Source organism: Pagrus pagrus (genome assembly GCF_965226575.1).
Source record: "Pagrus pagrus genome assembly, chromosome: 14".
Lineage (NCBI taxonomy): Eukaryota > Metazoa > Chordata > Actinopteri > Spariformes > Sparidae > Pagrus > Pagrus pagrus.
The window spans coordinates 27,653,159-27,679,646 of record NC_140198.1 but is presented as its reverse complement, the minus strand read 5'-3'; the positions used below and the strand labels follow the sequence as shown (position 1 = coordinate 27,679,646).

Below are 26,488 nucleotides of genomic sequence, written 5' to 3'. Positions count from 1 at the left end.
CAAGCTAAAGTTAGCATTAGCCATCTGCTATTAGCCTTGCTACACATATTAGCCATGCCAGTAACGGTAGAATAAACATAACAGTACACATTACGTACATTACGTACATTACAGCAAAATGAGTAACGTGAGTTAAGACGGGGAGGCACCGACCGGCGGGGGGGAGGGAGGGGGGGCGAGTAGTTGAAAACGCTTTTCTGGTCCGAGTTTGATTCATGATAAATCCGTGGTATATTACTGAGATGATCAGTCGGTCTTCCTGTCGGCGTGAAGAGCAGTAGCCTACAGTATACCCAGTGTTCCTGACTGTTTTTTTTTTTTTAAACGTTATGATGTACATGAGTTAGGTTTTTTTATTTTTATTTAGGCTATTTATTTTGGAGGATGACGAGTGTGTGAGTGCGGGAGGTTGACAAATTAGACTCACACTCACACCCGCTACAGTCTGAATAATAAGCAGAGAAGAATTAGTTTATCATCTTTATTAGAGTTAAAATAAATAGCCAGGGGTGTAGTGTAAGCCATATTATTTAAACACAACTAAGAAAAATGCTTAATGTAGGCTATGAGTTTGAAAATGGCCCACATAACTAAACAGATTCTTTTAAACAATGCATATTTATGTCTTACTGTTATTATTTTTTTAAAGCTAATGGTGCCTTGTTGTAGGCCTAATGTTGGATGGTTGTCATGTTAATATGCTGCTTGACTCAGCAATAAAAAGGATTTGAAATTATTTTTCTGCCTTTAATTCTTTGTAAAAGTGTCTGAAAGGCTGAAAAGCAGCCATTTGTTAAAAAAAAGTAAGTAAATACGCAGATATATTACTTAAAATAATAACATTTTAAAACTTTATAAAAAGAAAAAAAAATCGGCCGATTAATCGGTTATCGGATTTTTTTCCACCTAATAATCGGTATCGGCCCCATAAATCCATATCGGTCGGGCCCTAGTTATTAACTTATTTAAAAGCTTTTATCTTGAAGCAGCAAAGTCAGGAAATATTGGGTTTTCACCAGCAATAACTCAACACGACTCCCGAAAAAGATTTCTGAAAGTGCAAATAAAAAGGGACGCAGGAGAGAAACTAAACTTCAAACAACAAAGATTCATTTAGAAGCTGCAAAAGAGAATTTAAAACATTTCTCTCAGGTGTCCTATACAAAGTTGGGTCTTGCAACACACACTTGTTTGAGAGTAAAAGTGCATGCTGTAGCCAACCATAAAGAGTGGGGACAGTTATACAGTAATATAATGGTTACTGGATCATGCATGTTGTGTTTGCAGCCACAAAAGAGAAATTGAAAGTCCCGGTTCTTGCAACATTAATATGACATTTTCCTGCATTCTAGTTAGTCCAGACTGTGAAAAGTAATGGGGTTTTTCTATACACTTGTTTTGGCTCAGGTTGACTTGACACGTCAGCCTAGCGTGGCAGGTTGTTGCATTCCCCTAACAACACTCTTTGAGTAATGATGCTCTGGTCTTCAGTAGTGGTCAAAAGAATGTCTGCCTCCTAGTATTATTGAAGAAAAACTGCTAAAGGTGCGTTCACACCGGACCTTTTATTTTTGTCGCTGGCGACAAGTTTACATATTAAGTTAATGCAAACGAGCGACTGAGCGATTAATCGCTCAGGCGAAATGTCGCTGGGGCTCTGAGCGACAGCGTCCGAGCGACGGAGCGAAAAAACGCTCTGTCGCTCGAGTTGAGAAACCCCAACTCTCTGGCCGTCAGTCGCTTGTCGCTCAGCGCTGACTGGCTGCCGTAATCTATATGTAGGCCTAATTATGACAACTACTGAAACCATGTAAACGTAATACAACTCCACCGGTCCGGAAGAGCAAAGCCGGCTTTACGTTGACACACACAAACACACCCACACACACACCGGAGACAAATGGCCAGGCGCTCCTCAGCTGGGATGGAGCGCCTGTAGTTGGTGTCCAACCGGGCAATTCCTGCCTCCGATTCTCGCCAACAGCTCGTCAAACTGGGCCGTTGTCAGCCGCGTATACCGTTGAAAACGGGAAGAAATGAGCGCCTCCGAGCGACGTGAAATTCACTGGAATCGCTTGAATGACGTTATCAGAGCGATCTGTTGAATTGTGCCGACGAGCGACTGCAGCTGAGCAACCGAGCGATTTTTTTGGAGCGACATGAGCGACAGCGACAAAAATAAAAGGTCCGGTGTGAACGCACCTTAACAAAAATCCAATTATTTGATAATAACACATTCAATTTACTATAAATCCTTCACAATAAAAGTCCCCTTAGTATTAATAAGCTTTTATTATGTAACAGAAAAATGAGGAGTTACCAGCAGTAACTTAGTGGCATGGTATGACTCAGCATGCCAAAAAGTATAGGAGAAAAGCTCCATTATAGTAGCACTGGGTGAGGCCACTCTTTGAGCCTTCAATTGATGACAGATTTGAGAAGACAAATGTGTAAGAGTGAAACATAAAACCAGTTGTTCATTCTGTGGTGCCCCCCCTCTCTTCCCACATCACAGCCAACATCACTGATGGGTGTGGTCAGAAATGTGCTCTGTTACACCTATAACTTCAACTGTGATGTGATGGCACATTGTACTGACACACCCATCCTCATCACTGCAGCAAGGTGATAAGTAAAAGCACTGGGGCATGAAAAATACAAGATTTTAAGTAATTGTGGGTTTTTTTTAGGTTTTTAGGCTCTTGTATTGCTTTGCCTTCCTTCTCTTTCCTTCTATCTAGTAACTAAACATTTACTAGCAGGCCCCTTGGTTATGTTTAATTTACCAAAGTACCTAAAACAACGAGTAACGGGCAAGTCATTACAAAGCAAGCTTTCAAATGTTAGACTAAGTTGTCTCCCTTTTTGCAAACTCTCAGCATCTTTTCTACATGAACAGTCAATAGGAAGTTTCCAAGAAGTGGATACAGAATGTTCACTGCGAACACTTTGGAAAAGTGCAGTGCCCTGCTTCTTTTGAGGCAAAGTGGTGAAAGTTGACAAAAGGTCAACAGTTTAACAAATAACACATGATGTAGCACAAAGCTTTTTGTTGGTGTTCTATAAAGACGGACTGATGTTACAGAGCCATCTGCCCCCATCATTTTCTCCTAACTGTGTGGAAACAATATACAACAAACCTAGAAAGCCACTGGTGCATTCACCAAGCATACAGTGTCCTTATTTGTGTGCGGTGCCTAAAATGTGTCGGAAAAACGCTGTTGGAAACATTATCTGGCCTGCATTTTTAATATGATCAAATAGAAATGGAGCAGTATGTAATGCAGAGTAAACCTACGTGAGCATTTTTGATAGAAAAAAAAATTCTCTAGGAAACATGAGAATGATTTAAATATTTTGTTTTTTTCTCTATTAGACTCCTCTTTGAACAAATTGTGGTCTTGTCAATGAAGAAGAACATTTCTTCTCCGGACAAATTCTGATCTGAAGAAATTCTATTGACGGTATTTTGAGTACATACCAATAAAAAAAAAAAAATCACACCATGGACAGGAGGAGAGCAATTCATGTCTTATGTGGTTAATGAAAGTAGCTAATGTAATGTTATGTGCTAACAGTTGTTGTGTAGGCCTGAATGGCAGATTCCAACAGCAATGTTATATCACATAGAGTTTTTTCTCCATATGCTGTTGTATATCAGCCATTGTCTTCCAGCTATGTTGGCTTACACCACTAAAACAGCCAAAGGAAGTCTGACTTTGGAGGTGTCTGGGCCCTCAGTTGAATCTAAGCCCACGCATAAAGGAATTACAGGGTTTAGGATCTCTGCTGACAGTAGAGTGAGGTGGTGAGATATTAGGACAAAGACAACAGTAAGGTTTTCCATGTCCTCGCCACTTTAGATCGGCCGTGTTTTGGTGAAAATAATCCAAATCTTTTAGGGTCCTGTTGTTAAGAAAACTGCTTTTTCCTGTTTGTCTGTTAACAAATTTAGTTGGGTAATAGCAAAATGTAATCCCTTAATAGCCAAAAGGTCACTTAACCTAAACTTCATGATGCTTTGAATAATTTAACAGGAGTAATGTTGTGTATTATGTGCTACATTAAAACAGCTTCTAATATTTTCCAAGAACCAAGCCCCTTAGGATAACTGCAAAGTGATCCAATTTGAACTCTTACCAAACCCTCATGGTGAAAAAATGCAGTGACAAGGCTTCCCCGCAATCGTCTTCTGTTTACAGCAATTGGACCAACGCCACAGAACTAATGTGGTAATGATTCACTGAGGGTCAAATGCAACATGTGGCACCTTTAAGATGCTCTAAATAGGTAGAGGTGAAGCGCGGTGGTTTGAGGACGCAGCAGGCACCACTTCCTCAGCCACACTGACCTCTGGCAGAGATGAATGAACAAGCATCTGTGTGCAGAGCAGCTGATGGCTCCTCCGGCTTGATAATGCCAGTGGCCAGGTGATTAAAAACACAGCTCCCCTGCCACCAGGGCTGCTAGTGGATGTGACTGGGGGCCTGGGGACACGTCACTCTTCATGTCGGCACAGCCGAGGTGTTGCAGCCAGTAATTAATTAGAAAATGGAATGAAGAGGCTGCCCAAAGAGGAAAAGGATGCTTTCTCTGGATGTTTATTTAACGTCAGGGCTCGACTGATGTCATTGTATTTCTTTGTAATAATATTTTTTTTTCTAATGTCAACCATCATTGTGCTGGTAAATGTGCTTAATTCACAGGAGATTCAGGGCAGAAGTGCAAAAATGTGTAGTTATCTGCAAGAACATAATGGTATAGTAAGCATTGTTACTATACCGTATATTGTTGTCTGTCAGAATATGAATTATACATTTATGGCAATTCTCCACACAGACAATGCAATGGGGAATGAAATAAAAGATTTCAAGAAACTGGGTATGAAGGGTCAGGACAATTCAAAATATGACATTTTTGCAAACTAGGCTTTGCAATAAAATCCTGCTTTTCCCCCTGGGAGTCCTCCCTCCCTAGAGCAACTGGTGAAAGAGGTATTCTGATACTTTACTTAAGCTAAGATAGCAATAACAAAGTGTAGAAATACACTACTACAAGTCCTGCCTTCACGTAAGAAATAACAGTACACGTATTTACAGCAAATTCGACTTTAGCAAATGAATACATAAATAAAGAAAAGTATTAATTTTATGACCCTTTTCAGGGCGTTATATAATTTAAATCACATTACTGCATTAACATGTACACAGCATTACATGCATAAGATGATCATATGTATGTAAAGTTTTGCACAATCTTGGCTACAGTTGTCAAATGAATGTAATGAATGGCCCAAGGGGTATGGTTGTAAAAATACATTATTTAAATAGCATGATAGAAAAAGTGTGGCTGAGTGGATAGGGTCTATTATGCACTGGCAATTAACGAGAAAGAAGTTGGACCTAGGCCAAGACTTTGTGGAGCACAAGGCTCTCTTTGCTTTAAAATTTGAGTGTTTGTGTTTAAGACGCACAGTGGTGTTTATATTGGTCAAACATTCATTTGTTGACTGCACCGGTGTTGCTCCATTCTGCTGTTGATTTTTGAAGAAGCATTATGCTATGTGATTTCTGGAGTTATGTGTGTTGCCCTTTCCGTAGAATTTATAGCCATTTTTAATTTATTGTTGGTTGTTTTTGGTTAATTGAGTGTGTTTTGTAGATGATGAATGGTTAAATGTTTATAATTAGTAGTCTGTTGTATGTATAGCCTCTAAGTGCCTAAATGGTGCCTATAGAAAAGGAAAGTTAAAGGACACAAGGGTGAAGTTCACACCGTGACCCAGTATGATCTTGGTTAATGAATATAGTGAGGTGAGAATGACACAGCCCGTCCTCATCAAAAAAATGACCAAATAGGTCAACTGTGAAAGCAACTTATTACAGTCCATATATTACATTATTACAGCCCCCTCTAGACATTGACCTCTAATAGGCAGCAAATGAGAAAGTAAGGTAAAGTATTATAAAGAGCGTGAAAGTCCACATATGGAGGAGAAGGGTAGGTTCAAACAAACAAAGGTCTTTCACCCAGGAGACTGCTATCCATGTCCAGCGTGAGACCACAAGTAAATATTATTTTAAATTACTAACGTAGTGGAGTTATGTCAGGTAGATAATGTAACTGCAGTTACGTACGTAACTCAAACATAAAATCCATCAAACCATGACATTTTCCTAAACCTAAGCAAGTAGTTTTGTTGCCTAAACCTAACCAAACATCAAGTGTACAACAAAGGTCCGAAATGCCAATCGCTGATATGCTGCAGTGGTGAAATATATCTTTTTGGGAGTCACTTGTTCAGTTGTTTAGATATGAGGATGTGTTGGAATGTTAGTATTTGCCCCTGAAGTAAAACTCACCCTAAAATTTCTACTCAGCAACACTATTTTAAGCAAATGCACTTTGTTACTTTCGTAACCTTGTATGTATTAGTGGATGAGAGAGAAATTTTTCAATTTCAAATCAGTGGCCAAAATCCAGAATAAGACAATTATTACTACTTTTCTTGGAATTTCTGCTTTAATTTTAGATAGTGACAGCTGCCGGATAATCATTTGTACATAAAATGTAGAAATTTGGTGAAATAATAACAAGATGTAAGAGTATAGAGCCATGTTAGGGTATCTGTGAGGCTTTAGTAGTCACTGTAAAGAAATCTGATAAACTGATTTCAAACTGATAGTGACGCTGGATGCGGCTATCACAAAAGTCAACACAGACCATGGATGTCAGCATCCAACAGTCTGAGACGTATCTCTCTGAACCACAAATGACCACGAATGCCTGTACAAAATGTCGTGCCATTCCATCTTTTGTCCTTGGGACACGGCCATCCTGCCTGCAGACTGACATCACCATACCATACTAAAAACAATAAATACAAAATGTCATCCCCTGAGAAGGTTTTTGGGGTAAAAGTTAAGACGATCTAGTCAGAAGCCATGACGGTCTGCTGGAAATGATGGATTTTTCCTCTTGGGGTATGAGTAAGTCACTTTGCGAATTAAAGCAGTTAAGGCAGGGGTCTCATACTGCCAGCCTCCTGGCTGCTTCCTGCACTTGCTAAATGAAGCAGTTTATTGTAAATGCAGTGTCCGTCGTCGGACTGTTGTGATTTTCCCAGACCACTGGGATCCCCAAGGGAGAGCTTGAAAACATTACTTTTGGATGTTTGACTGACCATGATTAACTTGCTGAATAAGCAGTGGAAAACAGACCTCTTAATGCTTTGTCTCCCCTGATGCTGAATCTAGGCTCTTTACCGAGTTGCTATAGCTCATGTATATAACCAAACGTTGTACGCATTTGCAGCTTTTGTTTATGAACAACAGTCTTTTACATACATCGGTGCAATCTCCAGGCCTTTTTTAAATGACATTCTTAATTTTTTCTAGGGATGAACCGATTGTGAAATTCTGGGCCGATACCGATACCGATGTTTAACATAACAACTTGGCCGATGCCGATGTTTTTTCTTTTTGTTATTTATTCCTTTTTTTGTGCCACGGAAACATACAAGTCTTTCAGCTCTTCATCACACTATCCTTGAATGAGCACAAATCCAATCAGACCAATTTATGAAACAAAAAAAACACTGTCATGGATTGCTAGTTGAAGTGTGCGTGCCATGCAGCCAAAACTAGCCAGACCACTGTCCAGCGATGCTGATACAGCGGAGTTTCTGTTGAGCAGGTAATCTTTTGTCTTTATTGTGGATGTTGTGACACAGATAACTTTCATGCCGATGCTGGCTTATGACTGTGAAAGCTGCCGTTAGTTTGTTTCTGTGTTATTAGTCGGTGTCGAGACAGTTTCTGTCTCTGCAGTATTGTCAACACTTGTTTACTTGTTTGACGGAGACGTTAGCCTCTATGCTAGCATTGTAAGCTAACAACAAGCTAGCATTGCTATCATTTTTACACCAAATCAGCCTATTTATTTGCTTGTGGCAGCTAAATGAAGCAGCAAGTAATGCAAGTAAGATGAATGAATGGATGAATCAAACCCTAACGCGAAGCGGAGGGGTTTCGGATTTATTTCCAGATTTTTATTTTATTTGTCCGGATTTATTTCTCCATAACAACCTCTCGCCCGGTCACTACTCAACTGTTTTGCTAACCCTCCTCCCGGTCTTGTCCATTTGTTTTCAAGGAAGCCTTTGTTAAATCAATATGATGGATTATCATATACGCGTTACGATGTGTGTATTTGTGTGTCTTATCTGTCATAACCAAGAGATTACTGTTTACAGGCACGTTTGTGTCGCGGTCTGGTGCTACTCAGACAACAGCTGGGACACAGCTGGTCCGAGGATCATGAAGGTTTATTTTTCAGCCACAATGTGGAAGCGATCGTTGTGATGAAAGCTGACGGCAGCATCTGTTAGTCTCTTGGCCCTCAATAACTTTTAGAAGTGGCTAACTTAGCTGTTGATAAGAAATAACTAATTACACAGCTGTAAGGTAATGTAGCTGTAGCATGCTAATGACGTTGCGCTAGCTTGGCTGTGGAGCTTAGCTGTGGACATTGTAATGACTTACAAGATTTACGTGAGTTTCAACGTGCATTGTAATAACTTTACCTGTGAATCCGACATCGTTACTCAGCATTCAAAGCTGGGCTGTATTTGGTTTCTGCCGGCCGGCTTGTTGCTCTTGTTGCGGGAGGGGGTGTGTCGCGGGAGGCTCCGAGGGGAGAGCGATACGAGCTCGGAGGGGAGGGGTTAAGGAGCACAGAGGGGAGGGGTGTGTGTGTGGGGGGAAATGCTTTTTTCAAACCTTTTCCAGATCGTAGACCAGAGCTTTAAATCAAGATATAATCATCGGCCACGGCCATCGGCGAATGTCATTTTTATTTGCCAATGGTCGATGGCAGTTAACGAGGCAAACATCGGCCGATACCGATGTTCAGCCAATGCATCGGTGCATCCCTCATTTTTTCCTATTGTTTCAGATACTGCATTTTATTTTATAATCACTTTATCTCCTTGTTTTAGGAGATATTTTTTAGTCCATACAGTCTGCTTTTTGCTCAGATGAATGTGTGACAAAGAAGACCAGGTAGGTCAATGAGCCGACTCCCTTTTTTTCAGATTCCCATGGGTCCTATTGCCACCATGTTGGTATGCATTAACCAAGCAACACATTAAAATAAACACCAGTTTACCTTTAATTCTATAAATCTGAAAGAGGATGTATTATGCTCATTGTCAGGCTCATACTTGTATTTAGCAGCTACTAGAATAGATCAACATGTTTAATATATGTTTTAATTAAAAACACTTTGATTTAGTCCCCCTTAAGGCCCCCCCTCCTGACAAGCCCAATCTGCTCTGATTGGTTAGCCACATAGGCCTGAACACACACCAGTCACAATGTTTCCTGTCAGCTCTGCTGGTGTTTTCAGCTTCCAGCTGGCTACTTTTACAGTATTACCACGAGAACAACTTCAAAACCAAAAACTTCACTCCACATGTTAGAGAAAGAATAGGATCGATATTAGCCTCACTGGCCAGCATGGACTAACGGTACAGCTTTGTAACAGTCTTTATAAGGTGTTAGCAAGCTAATTACTGTGTGCATATTAAAGTTACACATAGTTTCCAAGCAAATTAACTCCTGCGGTTTGACTAGTTCCATTTCACATGTGGCTACATCACATCCAACCTACTTCTTGAGGCTCAACACTCACACATTTTCTCTTGACTGTCTCTCAATATTCCAACATCATTCCAACATTGCCCCAGACTGGGAATAGAATGTTAGCCGAGCAACATGCTTACGCCTCGATCAACAGACTGGGCTAAAAAACAAACAGTAAAGCAATAGTTTTCTTGATGTTGTGGAGACATTTCCATTGACAACCTAAATGGTGGAAGTATAAGAATAACTGTGTTGTTCCTGCCACCAACAACAGAACAGCTCCTGTGCATAGCTCTTCGGTTTGCACTAGCTCTCAAACTGAAATTGTTAGGCCTAGCACACACCAGAGTGTTCATGTTGATGTGGGGAAATTTCCATCACATCTCCATCCAAGGTAAAGCCACTGGGTTTTGACTTCCTCAAATGGTAATAGTAGATGAAGACTTTTGTATTGGTTCATGCAGCCAACAACAGAGAGATTGCTTGTATCTTCCCCAGATAATATTGGCAGACAGTGTGGTGGGCAGGACACTCTCCTAACTGCAGGTTGTGCTGTGATACGTAGCGATGTTCTTAAGAAGAAAAAAAGTAAAGGCTGGACTACAAACAAGGTGTTTCAGAAAGTTCAGGAGCAGTGGTTTCTGAAGGAGAGAATACCTCTTCAGCATGGACTTTGGCCTCATAACTTTGTAGATGAGTCTATTATATACCTTTTGGTTTACATGAACCAAAAGATAATAGACTAAAGGAAAGGGGAAAACCTAAAAAGCAAAAAATGAGTTCTTTAAGAGTATATGGAAGAATAGTATACACTCTGAACCACACAGCATACATGTGGTTATTGCTTATATGAAAAACTGAGAAGAACATTTGACCAAAATGTAATTTACTTACTTGATATAATGAAAAGATTAAGAAATGAAATGAAGCTTTGCTCAGAATTGTTTTAGGATGAGCCTGAACCTTTGACATCTCCCAACATCAAAGCCTCTGCCCCTGTGCCAACATTCACCAAATCTATAATAGATGCTAACTCTTCTTTCATAACAAATTACCATGCATCTGAAACATCAAAGGAGTCGCTGTCAGTGAGATTTCTAATCTGCCAGAACAACAGACATCTGTGACAGATATCTGGGTAACATTCAGTGTTCTTGTCAGTGGTTATTGTTAATTCAGAGACACAGCCAACTCCAGGAGAAGCATCAAGAAAGAGATCTAAACATTCCAGAATGGGAAGAGTGATACAACACTTTGGGGGTTGGGGGGCTGCTCATGCTTTGGTGAGGTGGAAATAAACTAGGTTAGTTCTCCCACTGGCTGGTAGAATGCTCAAGCGGTGACACCTGCCTTCAAACTTCCAAGCTTTCTCAGTTCAAAGGCAGCTTTTCATGTGGGACCCATTGCATCTTATGTTCCAGGATCCAGTCCAAAGTAATGACAGCAGCCCTGAAGTGAAACCAAATGGCAGACTATGATGCTCTGCGTAAACATATTACCTTGTGATCAGCATGAGAAAAGCACCACACACATGCTGGCTGAGATATCTTTAATTCCTTGTGTTTACAGGTCCAGAATTTCTGCCATGTGTTCACTTTATTGATGAGCTGACTAGCGCTAGCCTCTTATGCATTTCCTGGCTTATGCATCTTCAACCCATGAGTATATATTTTTTTTAAATCCAACCAGTTGCTATTAAATTAACCATAAAAAGGCCAAAACATACTTTTCACATGCAGAAAAGAGCTGACAACATCACACAAAGAAATTCCGTATGAATATTCTTCCTTTGCCTATCTCCCTCCACATACATCAGTCATGCTAACCCAGCTCACAATAAAAGCCTTTGAAAATGGTGTCTGTAGTCAGTCTGTGTGTGCCAACTGAATTAGTATGCTGAAAACAGTGTTTAAAGGAGGAAACTGGTTATGAAAATATATTATTTAGTGGGGGGAAAAATGGTAACAACTAACACCATTTCAAATGATGGACGAAATAGTTGATTATCAAATAACATTTTACTAATTAATATGTGATTGCAAGAGCTCTATGGTGTACTGTCCAACAGAACACATCACTTTTTGCAAAGTACCCTGTGGTCAGTGTCAGTAGACCTATGCTTGTGGTTTAAATGAGATTACAGAAGCCTAATGAATTTGAAAGCCTCTCTTAAAACAACATTGTACATGTTGAAACTTTGACACACATTCACACAAACTGTCAAAAAAGTTGATCAGTGAAATGGTCACTGACAACATAGCCTATTGTATTTCTTTTCCACCAAAATAGACAGTCTTGCAATACACTATCCACTCACAGTGACTTCAGCATTATTCATTATTCAATACTTTATTATGGTTATGTTATGGACTGGCAGCACTTGGTTAAGATTAGGGGAAGATCATGGTCGGCTTCCCTTAGGGGTGTCACGATTCTCCAAATCCTCGATTCGATTCAATTTTCGATTCTGAGGTCATAGTCCGATTCGATTCTCGATTTTTACATTTATTTTTTTTAAAGCACAGGTTGCTATGCCATTTTTAGACTAGACTTTTATGCAATATAATATCTGACCTTTGTTAGCAATGTACCACACTACATTGTCAAATTTAAAACATTTATTAACAACATAATGTAACAATAACTTCTATCTTCAGTCAATTGGAAACTTAAACAAAATAACCTGCCATCTAGTTTCTCTTTTGTAACTGCAGTCTTCTTCACAGAAGATGACATTCAAGTTAACAACAAAACAAACAAAAGAATAAAACAGCCATGTCCATAGTCTTCTCTGAACAATTAAGTGTCAAACTATTTCCGCACAGTTGAACATATACAAGGCGGTAAGGTGTGAGTGGGCGAGTGAGAGTGAGGGAGCGTGCGTACGTGCGGAGAGTGAATGAATGGGAGGGGAAGGAGAAGCGAAAGGAGTAGCAGCAGTAGCGACAGCAATAAAGTGTACAATATAGGCTGCAGTTTGGCTGTGAATAAAGGCGACGGCTCCTCAAGATACAGCAAAGCTCCCTGGTATTATTTCCCGACCAGCTTAACACGTGAAAGGGGGTTCACCCCGAAGTAAACAGAAACTTCGGCCCTGGAGGAAATCATCTCCCCTGTGCTTCCCGGCCACGGTCCGGGAGCCGAACAGGAATGGTGTAACACCATGCTATCGTTTGACTGGCTGTAGCTAATAGCTGCTGGCTTAGCTAGTAGCTAAGTTAGAGGAGGTTGACTCGCAGCACTTCAACACGTGTTTTTTCCCCTTGGCAAGCCGACCTGACGTGACATGGGGGCGTGGCAGCATCGACGATTCAATTTTTTAATTCGAAGTTCGAGATTGTGAATTAATTTTGATCGATTTCGATTTAAAACCGAAATCGTGACACCCTTAGCTTCCATACAGAAAAAGTCAGCAGTGACTTGAGACATTTTTTATCAACATATAACTGAAATCCCAATCTTTCCTTAATCTCAATCTTTTTAGGTCATATTGATAACATTTTTACGTGGACAAATAATCTTGAAAGAAAAATAGTACATCTACAGAGCTTGCTGAAAGTTGCTGAAATCTCTTTTCCTTAAAAACATTATTATGATTGTGAATTCATATTTTTACAGTGTTTTTCAGGTCCAAAATGATTGATTTGTTTATTTAATGTAAGAATTCTGACATTTGGTTCCAGCTTCATGTAAGGTTTGTCAGCCAATAGTATATCAACGTTGATTCGTCAGCATCAACAGGGGAAAAATGTTTAAAAAGGCTGATTCCCTACAGTATGTGCCCAGAATACTACACTGCCCTAGTAAGTGATGTAATCATTAGTGTCAGCTAGGATTAGTGATGTTAGTGTTAGCAACATTAGCTACGACTGGCAACCACGTGAGGGGGCAGATGATCTGAACAACAGCAATGGGAGAGGGGAGATGGAATGCCACATTTAGTGGCTGAATGTAATCAATTACATCTTTAACCAAAGTGTATGTGTTGCCTCAACTCTGGTGTGATAGTTCTGCACTATGTACACCTGCAATGCACCCCAGCCGACTCCTTACAACTCCAACTTGATACATTTTATATTTTTATTCCTTGTTGTATTTTCTCACATATAGAGACAATGTTTGGCATTTAGATGGGATAAAGTTTTCAAAAGTCAAACCCTTGCAGGACAGACACGTTTCTAAATTGGGCTTTATATTGCTGCCTATGACACTTTAATAGAAAAAGATGAGCTGGAGAAGAGGCTTCAAGGTCTTTATTAAACAAAAGACCCGGGTTTGGTCTGCAGAACACAACTGGATAATAATGATAAATACAATACTTAATATACTTTCTGACAACTCACACTTTTCCATTTCACACACATCCTGTTTTCCATGCACCAATGGAATTCACTCATGTCAAAATGTTTGAGAATAACAAAAGTGCTGATGTTCTCATGTTATTTAAGAAACTGAAAGCTTCAGTGTCACAAAACACAGAAGGTGCTGTACAACTGGGACTCCAAAAAAATCAGTTTCCTACAGGAGACATGCTGCACAGTGTATTCTTCACAAGAAGAAATGTTAGATAGATAGATAGATAGATAGATAGATAGATAGATAGATAGATAGATGATTGTCCTCATTCATACTCACATTCATGCCAGTGTATGCAAATCATGTGTTCCATGATGGTAAAAGTGCATTGTGTGATAATAAGTTATTGCATATTAGTGTTGACATATGTTTGGGGGTCGTGTTTTTAGTTCTGAGCTCAGTATGGTGATGGCTTTGGGGTAGAAACTGTTGATGAACCGTGTGGTGTGTGTTTTGATGGACCTGTAGCGTTTACCCGAGGGCAACAGTTCAAACAGGTGATGGGCAGAGTGGAATGAGTCCGTTAGGGTGTTGTGAATTTTCTGCAGGCAACGAGAGGTGAAGATGTCGTCCAGGGAAGGTAGCTGTTGGTTTATGATGTTGTTGATATTCCATGTGTTGTGTTTGTCAAACTGCAACCAAATGCTATACTTTAAAATTCCATCTAGAAACTAATCATGACTTGTCACTGGTCACTGGTAAAAGCAATATCAGGTTGATTTTACATGCAGAAGAGTACATCATTTGATTCTCATGCAGCATGGCTTATATTTACAACATGCCTAGTCAGCCTACAAATTAAATGACTGGTTATATGTATAAATGTGCACTTTGGGAAGAGGCAGAGTAACCACCATTGAGATAGAATTTTCTTTAATTTTTTTCCTGGCTTCTCCTTCTTGTCCAAAGTCTCTTCCACTCCTCATCCGTGTCTGCTGGCCTTTCATGCCTGCAGTCATGTTTTCACACAACAGACTTTAAAGTTTTTGCCAAATTAAAATGTAATGCATCCTGCAGTGCACCAAGAGACCAGAGCACTTAAAATGCAATCTAGAGTTTATTCAAGCAGGTGGAGACATGGTGCAGCAACAACAATTCAAATAAAAGCTATTGTTCTTTATTCTCAACCTTTTTAGAAACCAAATTTTTGGTCTGTAGAAAAATGTATTCTGGATCTGACTTTGTGCGCTTTCAATGCACAGTGTCTGCTTCCAGTAGGAGTTATGTATCTGAAATGACTTGGGAAACTACTTCCTGGCAGTCGGTACAGCAGCTGAAATAATTACAATGCGTGGCTATATAAAGGCCAAGAAAAGTAAGGATGTTTCACACTGCTGCAGTAGTACACCATAAAAATGCTGTTCCCTCATTATGTTCTAATCTCACCAGACAGCTGAAGAAATTCATGCCTTTTTAACAAACTTCAGCAAATGCCTCTTTTGCCTCCCCAATTACAAACAAAGTGAAGTGAACCAAGTGGAGATATCCACCTCCTTCCCAACTTTAAATAACTGGAGTTTTTGGAAATGAAAAAAAAGAGGAGAACTGAAGCAATTATAAAGCCAAGGAGGCCATTCCCCTTGTTAGGTACAGTGTAAGGTGATACTGTACCTTTATTTTGGTCACTTCCTGCTCATCTAAGCATAGTATCAAAAGGGGCACCACCAAGATCTACTCAATCGCCCACGAGGAGGATGTCATTGACAGGTCACAGGAGAAGGAAGCCCAGGATCACACAACAAGGTAAGAGGATGAGTGTATACCCAAGATATGTGCAAAGTATCAGGTTTAATCCCCTGCATGGGATATGAGTTAGGATTCACAAATGTGTTGTTTGCTCTTGTTACAGGCCATGAAGGTCATGCAAATGATCCTTCATGTAATTCAAGTCTCAATTGAATTGAATTGAATTATATTAAAAATACACCTTTTCAGGCAGTAATAGAAGCTTTCCTCTTGGCATGATAAGTACAACTGAGGTCCCAAAAATGGAATGAATCAATGGGATGGGAATAGGATATATCATATGATATTACTTTTACATTCTAGGTTTGTATCAAGAGAGGCTTACAGTCGATTTTGTATAACCACAGGTTTACAGTGAGGATGATTTCTACAATGGATCAACATCCCAAGTAACCAAAAATAGGAATATGCTAGGGCCTTCATGTTAGACACCGGGCAGACATAAGGTGTCAGATTCTGGCTTCAGCAAGCAATCCTTCTCAAAGGCTTAAGGCAAACCTGAGGCATTAAGTGATGTGTCAAAGCAGTCGAATGGTTCCTAGCTTCAGCTAACAACTCTCTTCAATTTCAAAGCCTCAGTGCTGGGAGTTGAAGAAAAGGATGGATGTTTGAGGTGAATTTTACCAGTTCTCCTGTGGTATCACTAGCATAAAAATCAACCTGATATCACATTAAACCATGTAATAGACACGCCGGGTTCACCATGCCATTGTTGCGTTTGGCCTAACCTGAAATTAACACTGTCTCTTCTGTGGTCAAGTTACCAATAACAAACATGAAACTACTTTTATATTTTAAAAATAAAGGCACCAAGATTACTTGATTAGTTTAAGACTTAAATGACCACTTGGTTATCATAATAGTTGCAGATTTATCAACTTACCGACTAATTAATTACATGACTTATGGTTTTGGCACTAGTCTGAAATATTGCAGCCACAGCTAACACTGCTAAGTAACTAGTGTAATAAGCAAAGGGATTGGGTCCATGTTAGTGATGATGACCCAAATGTCTTAACAGGAGATATTTAAGGCACATTTTTCAGTTGATCGACTCACACACTTCTGACAGGAAAGATACACATCTATTTTAAGCAATATAGCTGTCTGCTAAGATTAAGTCACAGCTTGTGTTTCACTTGTGTTCAGGCACATAGCTGCGACCAAAAGCATCTTTGTGTGGTTTAAGCCTATCTGAATGATGATAACACCCTTATTTTGTACCATAACCATAACCTTGATCTACAACAAGGATCCTGGCTATTGAATCGCACAAATGTGATAATCGACTAAAGTCACCTATGTGTGTGGGTACATGCTTAGTGATATTAATCCCTCAAAAACGTCAACAGCCGCCAGTGGCTAAAGATAGCTATTGTTCTAAAATTGTTCTGATCCTATTACTGCATTCTCATAAACAACTTAAGTAGATGGGACATGTAATAAATAAAGGAAATAAAATAAAATAAAATGGCTCCTTACAGTTTGTCCGGTACAATTCAAGTCAGAAGCCCCAAGATCCCAAATTGATTTTAAAAGAAGTTATTTACATCCTCAAGTATGTGCTAATACTTTAAGCTTCGCAGCTACAGTGTATATTTTGCCTTAAAAATTATTTTCAAAGATCAATTTAGAATATCAGGGCTTCCAGGGACTTGGATTATGACAGAAGAGCTGTCTGGAGCCATGTTATGTTTCTTTTTACTTTATTAATCTAGTAGTAAGTAGATAATGACAGAATTTTCATTTTTGTGTGAACATATCCTTTAAGGTTCTCCTGCATCAAATGATGTGTGGCACTTGATGCAGATTGTTTAACAGGGTTGGACAAAAAATACTACAGAAGAGTCAGGTGTCCCCAAAATTGTTCTAGGTCTTTGAGGGTTAATAATCATAAAATTAACTATTAAAGGCCTTAAATACAGCCTGTACAGGAAATTGAAGTCTAAAAGAAACAACAGAAAGATTTACCACCCAGCATGGTGTACCAACTGACAGGTGATTTTTCAGAGGTAGATCAACAACAAAACTAGATCTGCGAATGCTTGAGACTTTGGGTTCGGTCATACTAAAGGATAAAAATGGGGGAAACCTTCTTTGCTTGACATTTTCTGTTTAAAGATAGATGTGGGTTGAGCTGCTGCAACAGACTGGCTTCCTGTCCAGAGGGGTGTATGGCTAAGCTGCTTCATGCCTCAAAAACAGGAGATAATCTTCTTAGCAATGGGCCCCATCAGCTCAAACAGGGCTTACTTTTAAGACTAAACAGACTGACTACCCACCAGATGAGTGTATCATTGTTCAGTTTTGATGCTCTTTCATCTAATGAAAACATCTCAGTAAAATCAGGTGGAGTGATTGGGATGCTTACATATCCCAAAATTAGGCCTCAGGGTAATACAATCTGCAGGATGGGATGTAAAAATGTCTCAAAGCAAATCATTAATAGTACACAGAGTTCTGTTGAATATAAAACATCAAAGAGTATATTTGAATGAAAGCCAAGAAAGCTGGTTTCACATCTCTGCATGTGCTCATCATGTGAACACGGCCATCGTACAAAAACAGGAAAATGAAAACAGAGCAGCTCAGGCCAAACAGACACCAAGCTCAGTAGGTGAGACACTGAAAGTGAAATCCCTACCAGCCTCGGGAAAGAACGAGCATGTTTAAATGTGTTACACAAGCATAGCTTATAGGGCCTGCTCTCCAATTTCAGTTATCCTAATGTTGTGGAATATTTCAAATGCCTCATTACTTGCGTTTTGCGAGAAAGGGAGAAGCCTCTCTCTACTCTATAATGAGCCCTGAAGCTTATTAGACCAGTGTGCATTGAATTGAAAGGACCAATGCTCCTTTCTTTTCTCCTTCTCTTTATGGCAGAGAAAGGCCTAGGCCCTAATCAGAAAAACACAGAGCCACATCATTACACTTGACGAAACTAAAGAGGATAATCCTGTAGTCCGTTTAGGGTATTTTATAATTGAATTAAATTACTCTTGCCTTCTAGCATATCACAGTGCACTGGCATTCTGTTCAGGATATGCCATATGTTGTAAAAGTTTCTCTAAAACCGATGCCCTCAAACAGACATGCAGTTTGTATCAAAGGGCTCCCCACCAGAGCAAGTAAGTGAAGCACCAACAACGCAGATGCTCCACGGTCTGGACCTATGTTGGCAATGTGTAGAGGCACTCCTGAGAAGCAGTGTTAATTTTGTCGGCTATTTTTCAATTTAGTTTTAGTCTTAGTTTTGTGTCAAATGCCCTTATTAGTTTTAGTCATATTTAGTCAGCTTGTATTCTTTTTTGTTTAGTCACATTTTAGTCGATGAAAAGTCTTGGCATTTTAGTCTAGTTTTAGTCAAAGAAAATCCAAAGTATTTTAGTATAGTTTTAGTCATCGGTCTTTTTTTAGTCTTTGAAAGCAGATTGACAGTAATGTTAATCACAATTAATCTAGTCAAACCAATAGATTAATTTTAGTCTTTTTCTCACTCATCTCACAAGATTTATGTCATTATTACCTGATGAAGTAGCTCCACATGTTGAATGATTAGGAATGCTACGTTGCTAGAGGAGCAGCTGCAAAGACACGTGTTGCTGCTTTGTGTCGGCCCGTGCCACACCAATGTGAACCAAAAACACTGCTGACGTGATGTCTGAAGTAAGATAGGTAATAGGTTGCCAAAGATCCCACCAAATTTTATTTTTTTAAGCAGGTAAATCGACCCAGATGAAGCTACGACATCTCAGGAATAATAAGTTTTATCAGGCAGGAATACATTTATTGAAACACGGGTTAACACATGAAATTACTCTGTAGCACGTTTCACCAGAGAAGCTCTGTTTGTACTCGCTGCACTTAGCACAGAGCACCGGTGTTTTGTGTGCTCCTCGCGCGCGCGTCACACACACACACACACACACACACACACACACACACACACACACACACACACACACACACACACACACACACACACACACACACACACACACACACACACCTGGCAGCAGCGCAGGAGGAGGAAAAAACTGACGCGCATCCAGTGAAGGCACTTTTTGGATTGTAATTTAAAAGTCTGTGACGATAAAAGAGAGATATTTTATTACGTTTTATTTGATTAAGTAGATTTCGTCTCGTCTTTTTTCGTCAACAAAAAATGCATGTAAATTTCGTCACAGTCAGTGTTTAAGGGCATTGATTTCATCTCGTCTTCGTCTCGTTTTCGTCATGAAAAAAAACATTGTTGACGAATATTTTTTGTCTCGTCTCGTCTGACAAAATTAACACTGCTGAGAAGGCTCAGGGGTCGACAATATAAATGGCCCGGTGGCCCGGACGTACTTTTAAAACCGTCAGGGCCACCAGAACGCTCCAAGCACTGGCCCGGTAGGGCCAGCATGGATTAAAGTTCTCCGTCGCTACGACGGATTTCCGTCATTCAAACTTCACAGAGGCGACCTGTGAGATCAATGCAGATCGGAGGAGAACTGTTGGCTGATGTTTATTGACAGATTGTCACACTCTACAGCCAATGGTATCGTTAACAGCGTGTGCGCGCCTGACCAATGACAGTGTAGTGACCCACACAGGGCGGGATCTCAACACAGAGCGGCGCTAAAGTTTAGCTGCTTAGCTAGCAAGGACTCGTCGCGCTGCTACGTTATCACCTGAGTTTAGTCAGCACGTGAGAACTCGTCTGACACAGAGAGTCTCCTGTTGTGTGCTACATGTGTGAAATAACAACTATAGTCTGGACTTTGTCTGCAGTGTATCTGTGTAAACGGCTTCATTCAGCGTCTCTCCCTCCCCTCTGGCACCGTGAGTTACCATGGTTAAAGGACCACCCTGAAACTTTATAATGATGATCAATAAGACATTTTTGGTTAGTTTGACTGTACAGAATCATGAATGTTGCCTGATTGTAGCTCAATGCTTAAATCTTGTATTATAACATATAGAACAAAGCCTCAGAGCTTCTTTGATTATTAACAGCATGTTAGTGATGACAGGAAGTGATAACTCGCCATCAGACTGACAATGCTGCAAAAGTTGCTGTTTGTATGATGTATTTTTCTGTTAAACGATAAGAGGCTCACTTTAAACAATATTATTAATAATAATAATTAGTAATAATGATGATGAGAAGAAGAAGTAGAAAATAGCGTACTGAAAAGTTCTGTAGATGGTTGATAATTTGAAAGAGTAAAACTTGAGAGAAGCTTGGCAAAAAAAAGGCACAGATTGATTTCATAGATTGAACATTACATTGAAAAGACAAAAAACATTTTAAGTGTGAATAGAACAGCTGTTCAGATCGTCCTCCTGTAAAACACTGTTGGTCAAACATTTAAACTCGATGTCTGCAATAGAGAACATGGTGTGGGGTAGGGCTTCACGATTAATCGTTAAAAAATCGCAATCTCGATTCACACATACACACAATGTCATTTCTACACACGGCGATTCTGAAGCATTTTATATGTCGAGCTGCATCATAAACAAATGCTCCTATTTTCCTCCCGGATTTTTTCGAGCGCCCCCAAACGCAGCACTGCCACTGCCTCCTCCCTCAACCTATGGTAAAGCGTCTTTACAACACGTGATTCAGTGGAGGAAGCCTGGTTGCAGTTGAGTGTTTGGAAAGAGTGAGAGTTAAAGCGCAGGAAAGTCTGCGGTAAGGAGGGTTGAATGGATGGCGACGAAAACCCAAGTGGTAGTGGCGAGAGTCACCCACCCACCCGAACCGACCTCGTTCCCAAAAAAGGTTTGCATTCGGTGGTGTGGAAGTATTTTGGATTTAAGCCAGACGATGACAAACAGTGTGAGGTGCATTGTAAAGTGTGTTTTGCCGTCGTTGCAGCACCGCACGGCAACACCACACATCTCTACAATCACCTTAAACGTCACCACAAAGTACAGCATGATGAAGCCGTACAAGGCAAGAAACAAACACAGATGTCAATAACCGGAACCTTGTACAATGCAACGCCATACCCACCAAACTCCAGTAGACATAAGGAGATCACAGCAGCTATCGCATATCACCTAGCCAAAGATATGGCCCCAATAAACACTGTACAACATGAGGGATTTTGGAAGATGATAAACACTCTCGACCAATGGTACTCGATGCCCTCCCACAACTACTTTTCAAACGTTGCGCTCCCTGACATGTACAATAAGCAGCGGGCAGTGGTCGAGGCAGAATTGCGGGAAAGCGATCATTTTTTGATCAAGTCTGATTTATGGTCCAGTCGGATCATGGAGCCGTATTTGAGCCTGACGGTTCATTTTATAGCGCCTGATTTCACTCCTTTATAAAGTCACAACAACAAAAACAATAATAAACTGTATTGTATTTGTATCACCACAACAAAAATTATGGTAATAATAATAATAATTTTAAAAAGGCTAATAAGTTGATGAGGTATTAAGTCCATTTTTTTTTTTAATTTCCTTGTAGAGAACATAATGAAAGATTCAAGAGTTGAGCGTTCAATTCTGAAGTGCTATGTTCAGGGCCATATGCTCTAAGTTCTAAGGAAATCAGACTGTTTGATGTGCATATGATGATAAGGGGAAGTTGTTATCAGCCGCATGTCTCAATTTTTTTTTTTTACTTTTGCAAAAACCATTTCTCTTCCAATGATAGAACTACTACTATGCCTCTGCCAAAGCAATGTTTTTTTTGTTTTATTAAAGTTCATCAGTGCAAGAAACATTTTGTGAAAAAAATCGTGCCAGAGAATCGTGATATCAATTCTAAGCAAAAAAATCGTGATTCACATTTTTTCCAGAATCGTGCAGCTCTAGTGTGGGGTGAGGCTGTAAATCTTATCTTATTTTTTTAGCATGTGTCAAGTAAAACGCCCTGTAACATGGAGGGGGCGCAAAAATCAACCAGCTGAGGAGGAGATGGAGGAAGAACTGATTTTGCTTGAGTAATGCAGCACTGTTTGCACTTTTGTACCTCAGTACTGCAGTATTAAAATAAATGTTAGTCATCAAATTGTTCTTTTTCGTTGTTAAGGGGATCGATTCCTGGGCCAGTGGTTACAATGGTGGGGCCAGTGATCTTCAAAAGTGGCAAATTTCCCTTATCGTCTACCCCTGAGGCTACACAGATCAACACAGTCACCATTCACCGCCTCCTTCATCTCAACTTGTATCGGAAGCCATACAGAGTTAGTTAAACCAGAAAGTCTCCTATCACTACTCTTGGCACCTTTGGAATAATAACTGTCAAATTTCTAGTAGAATAAAACATAAGGATTTGTATATTTCAAGAAAACACCTATTTTTTTCCCCTAAAGTTAAGACAGGTTCCTCAAGCAAGCTGCCTGGTTTCTTTGAGCACTCTATCTAACTATGTAAACAGTGCATCCTGTGAATTCTTATTAGGACTCAGGGCATTAGGACACTTAAAGTGCATTAAACTGTATAACCACTATACAGTACGTGCAATGCATAATGTATATGGCAAGGCCTCATCTCTTTGCACTCAAACTATACATGAACAAGGCCAAAGTGCTGACACTGAAAGTGGAGTTTGAATGTTACAATCAGAATACATAAGGACATGAAGTCACATTCTTTGACTGTGAAAGCTGCTCACCCAGTGTATATGGTGAAACTGTTTCTCCTGCTCCCTCCTTTGTGCCCTCAAAGAGTGAATGTGGAATGTGTGTGTGTGTGTGTGTGTGTGTGTGTGTGGTTTATGGATCTTTGTTCTGAGTTTTGCAGCTTTTTCTTTAGAAACAATTGTTCATTACGGAAAGTTTCACATGAAATTCATATCCAAGTCTGACCAGTCTTGTGGAATCACGCTGCTTCAACTGTTTCAACATGGGTAATGTACTGGACACAACACAAATGGGTTTGTTGTACACCCCACTCAATTCAACTGGGTTCCTATGCCTATCTTAGAAATACAGGTCAGTTTTTTGTAATGAAGCTGTATGACATGACTTGACTTGATGTGTGTGTGTGTTATCATATCAGTGGCACAGTTGTGGAGATATCAATCCAGCCAACAGTTAGCCGGCTGTGGTCCCTGGCTGCGGTCGCGTTTTTTTGTGACAAGTGAAGGCTGTTAGATCTATCCATATCAAGTGAAAATGTACGAGGCTTGTCACCAAAACAAACGTAAATATGACCGGTAAAAAATGGCCAAGGGACATTTAACAAAATATTAGAATTAGTGTATGTATACTTTTGACCCAGGAGATTTGGTCACATTTTCAGAAGACCTATAATAAATTCATTATTGAACCAAACTTCATGAATGTTTTCTTTATAAGTGTATGTAAAGTTTTAACCACAACTGTGTATACTTTACAAAAAATGTTTCAAAACCAGTCCACTTCACAACATTTCAGTGGGATTCAGCTTAGATCAGTTAAAATGGTTATGGCCAATTCGTTGACATGATATACACTGCAACATCAGCCACAACATTAAAACCACCAGCTTTAAATCGTGCAGGTTCCCCTTGTGAAACAGCTATGACACATTGAGGCGGAGACAAAAGACTTCTGTGGTGTCTGGCATTGGGACTTTCGCAGTGGATCCTTCGGGTTCTGTGGGTTCTTCATGGATTGGACCTGTTCCTGCACATCCCGCAGATGCATGTCAGATTGGATCTGGGGAATTTGGGGATCAGATCAATGCCTTGGGTTCTTTGTCACATTCCTTGGGTCATTTCTGAGAGGTTTTTGTAGTGTGGCAAGGCACATTGTCCTGCTGCTGTTGCCAGAAGGTTGTTTACATGGTCTACAACTGTTTTTTTATGGCCGATCCATATCAAGTGGCATCCACATAAACGCAAGGACCCAAGGTTTCCCTGGACAACATTGTATGAGTTGATTGATTGTTAATCAATTCACCTGTCAATGATTTTAATGTCGTGGCTGATCAGTGTATACTACTTCAACATGCTAACCACCGTTACCAATGGTTTTCTATGTAGGTCTGAATTGCTTGCCTGATCAAAGGTAGGCCTTTCTAGCTGTGAATTATAAATTGTCCCCACATAAAATAACTTTGGGTGGTGTCATAGTGCTGTGTGAGTTATTCAATTATTAACTGATGAAGGAGCACTATTGATCATCTTGTAGAAAGATCAAAACTGATTCTTTCACTATTATATAATTATATATTATTTTAGTTCTATTTTACTGTGGACTTTCCTGTGAGACCAGCAAACAGAGGTTTTATTCGGATGATTTTAAAAATGTGTCTTGATTGGAGAGTATTGAATTTGCAGACAGAAAATGTGGAGAGAGACAGGAGCTAGGTACCCATCCAAAAATATTTCAAATTTTGAAACAAATTTGACTAAATTGGCATAGGAAAATGCAATTGAATGCTTTTTTGTATCTCCCACTGTTAAGTAATTATTCAAAGATGTTTCATCAAGATAAACAGTAAGTGGTGCCAATTCTCCAGTCAGACAACCATTTCAATTGTAAAAAAGACAAAAATATGTGATAAAAAAAGAGCCAGCTGAACATCAATACAGTGAAAAACAATAGAAAATGCGATGAAAATATGACAATTCTGTTAGTTTCAGGTAACAATGTGAGAAAGGTTACATCATTTTAATGTTTAATCTGCCATTCAGAGTTTATGCTACACAATTTTCTTACATTCAATTTGGCTGTTGATGTTTCAGAATTCCGTCCATAAAAAACAACTACCAGACAGATGTTTTAAATAGCCATAGTGTACATTTAAACAGCAGTAAAACACAAACACTGTACGTCACCGTATGTATTTTTCTGGAAGAGATTGGAGGCAGCGTGCTGGCTGAGATGAAGCTTGCGCGGTAAATGCGGGACGTGACTGAACACTCAGTAAATCCCTCGCTGTCTTAACAGTGGTGGTAAAAAGAAACTTTTACATAATATACGTTTATAATTAAGTTGTCTTGGCAAATTATCATATAGGTCACCCAGCAATCGCTTATTTAAAGCAACACTAGGTAGTTTTTCGACCTTAAAATAATGTTTCTAAACTTAGTTAAGTGGTAGAAAAACGGTTAATAGGATGAATGGTGACGTCTCTGCAGCCTGAGGGGGGTCGCACCGGCAGCAACCGCACTGTGTAACTTCCCAGAGCGGGTAGGAACCTATCTGACATAAAGGCGTCTAGTGCGACCTGCTTTACGGCATACATCAAACGTTTATTCATCGGTGGATTTAGCCAGCAGCTACTTGGATTTTTCGTAAACCAATGCCATGGCCGAGCCAGCTAAAATAGCCAAGAAGGTATTGTCTGAGGAGGCGAAGAAAAGAAAAAGATAAAGTGATAGGACACGGATAAATATTGGACTAGGTGGCGCAAGCTGAGTAAGAAATGGGTTTCAAGACTGATGGCGACCTAGCCTTGATGCTACTGGATTTGTAAGTCATATATTACATATATACATATTTATTATCTTACCGATTTTTACTTCGAGTTGATTTGTTGTTATGTGGTGTTCATTGGGGCACTATTTGTCCACAGTTTATAACCGTAATAAGCCAGGAGATAATCTAATGCTCTCCGTTTCGATAGCTTGCACGTTTTCATGTAGTGACTGTAAACGATGACTAACTTACTAAAGCCGGGTATAGACTGTGCGATTGTCGGCCCATTTTGAGCCGATTTGCCACTCGTGCAACTATTTTTTTAATCGGGCCGAATTTCGGCTCAATCGTGTATCGTGCTTCGTGTAGTTTACATGGGGTAAC

At 39.8% G+C, this 26,488-nt stretch overlaps 1 protein-coding gene across 3 annotated transcripts in view; it reads right to left on the bottom strand.

The window, feature by feature from the left end:
• Nucleotides 1–26,488, bottom strand: part of opcml (opioid binding protein/cell adhesion molecule-like) — a 405,678-nt gene that overhangs the window by 96,205 nt on the left and 282,985 nt on the right. The window lies entirely within an intron of this gene.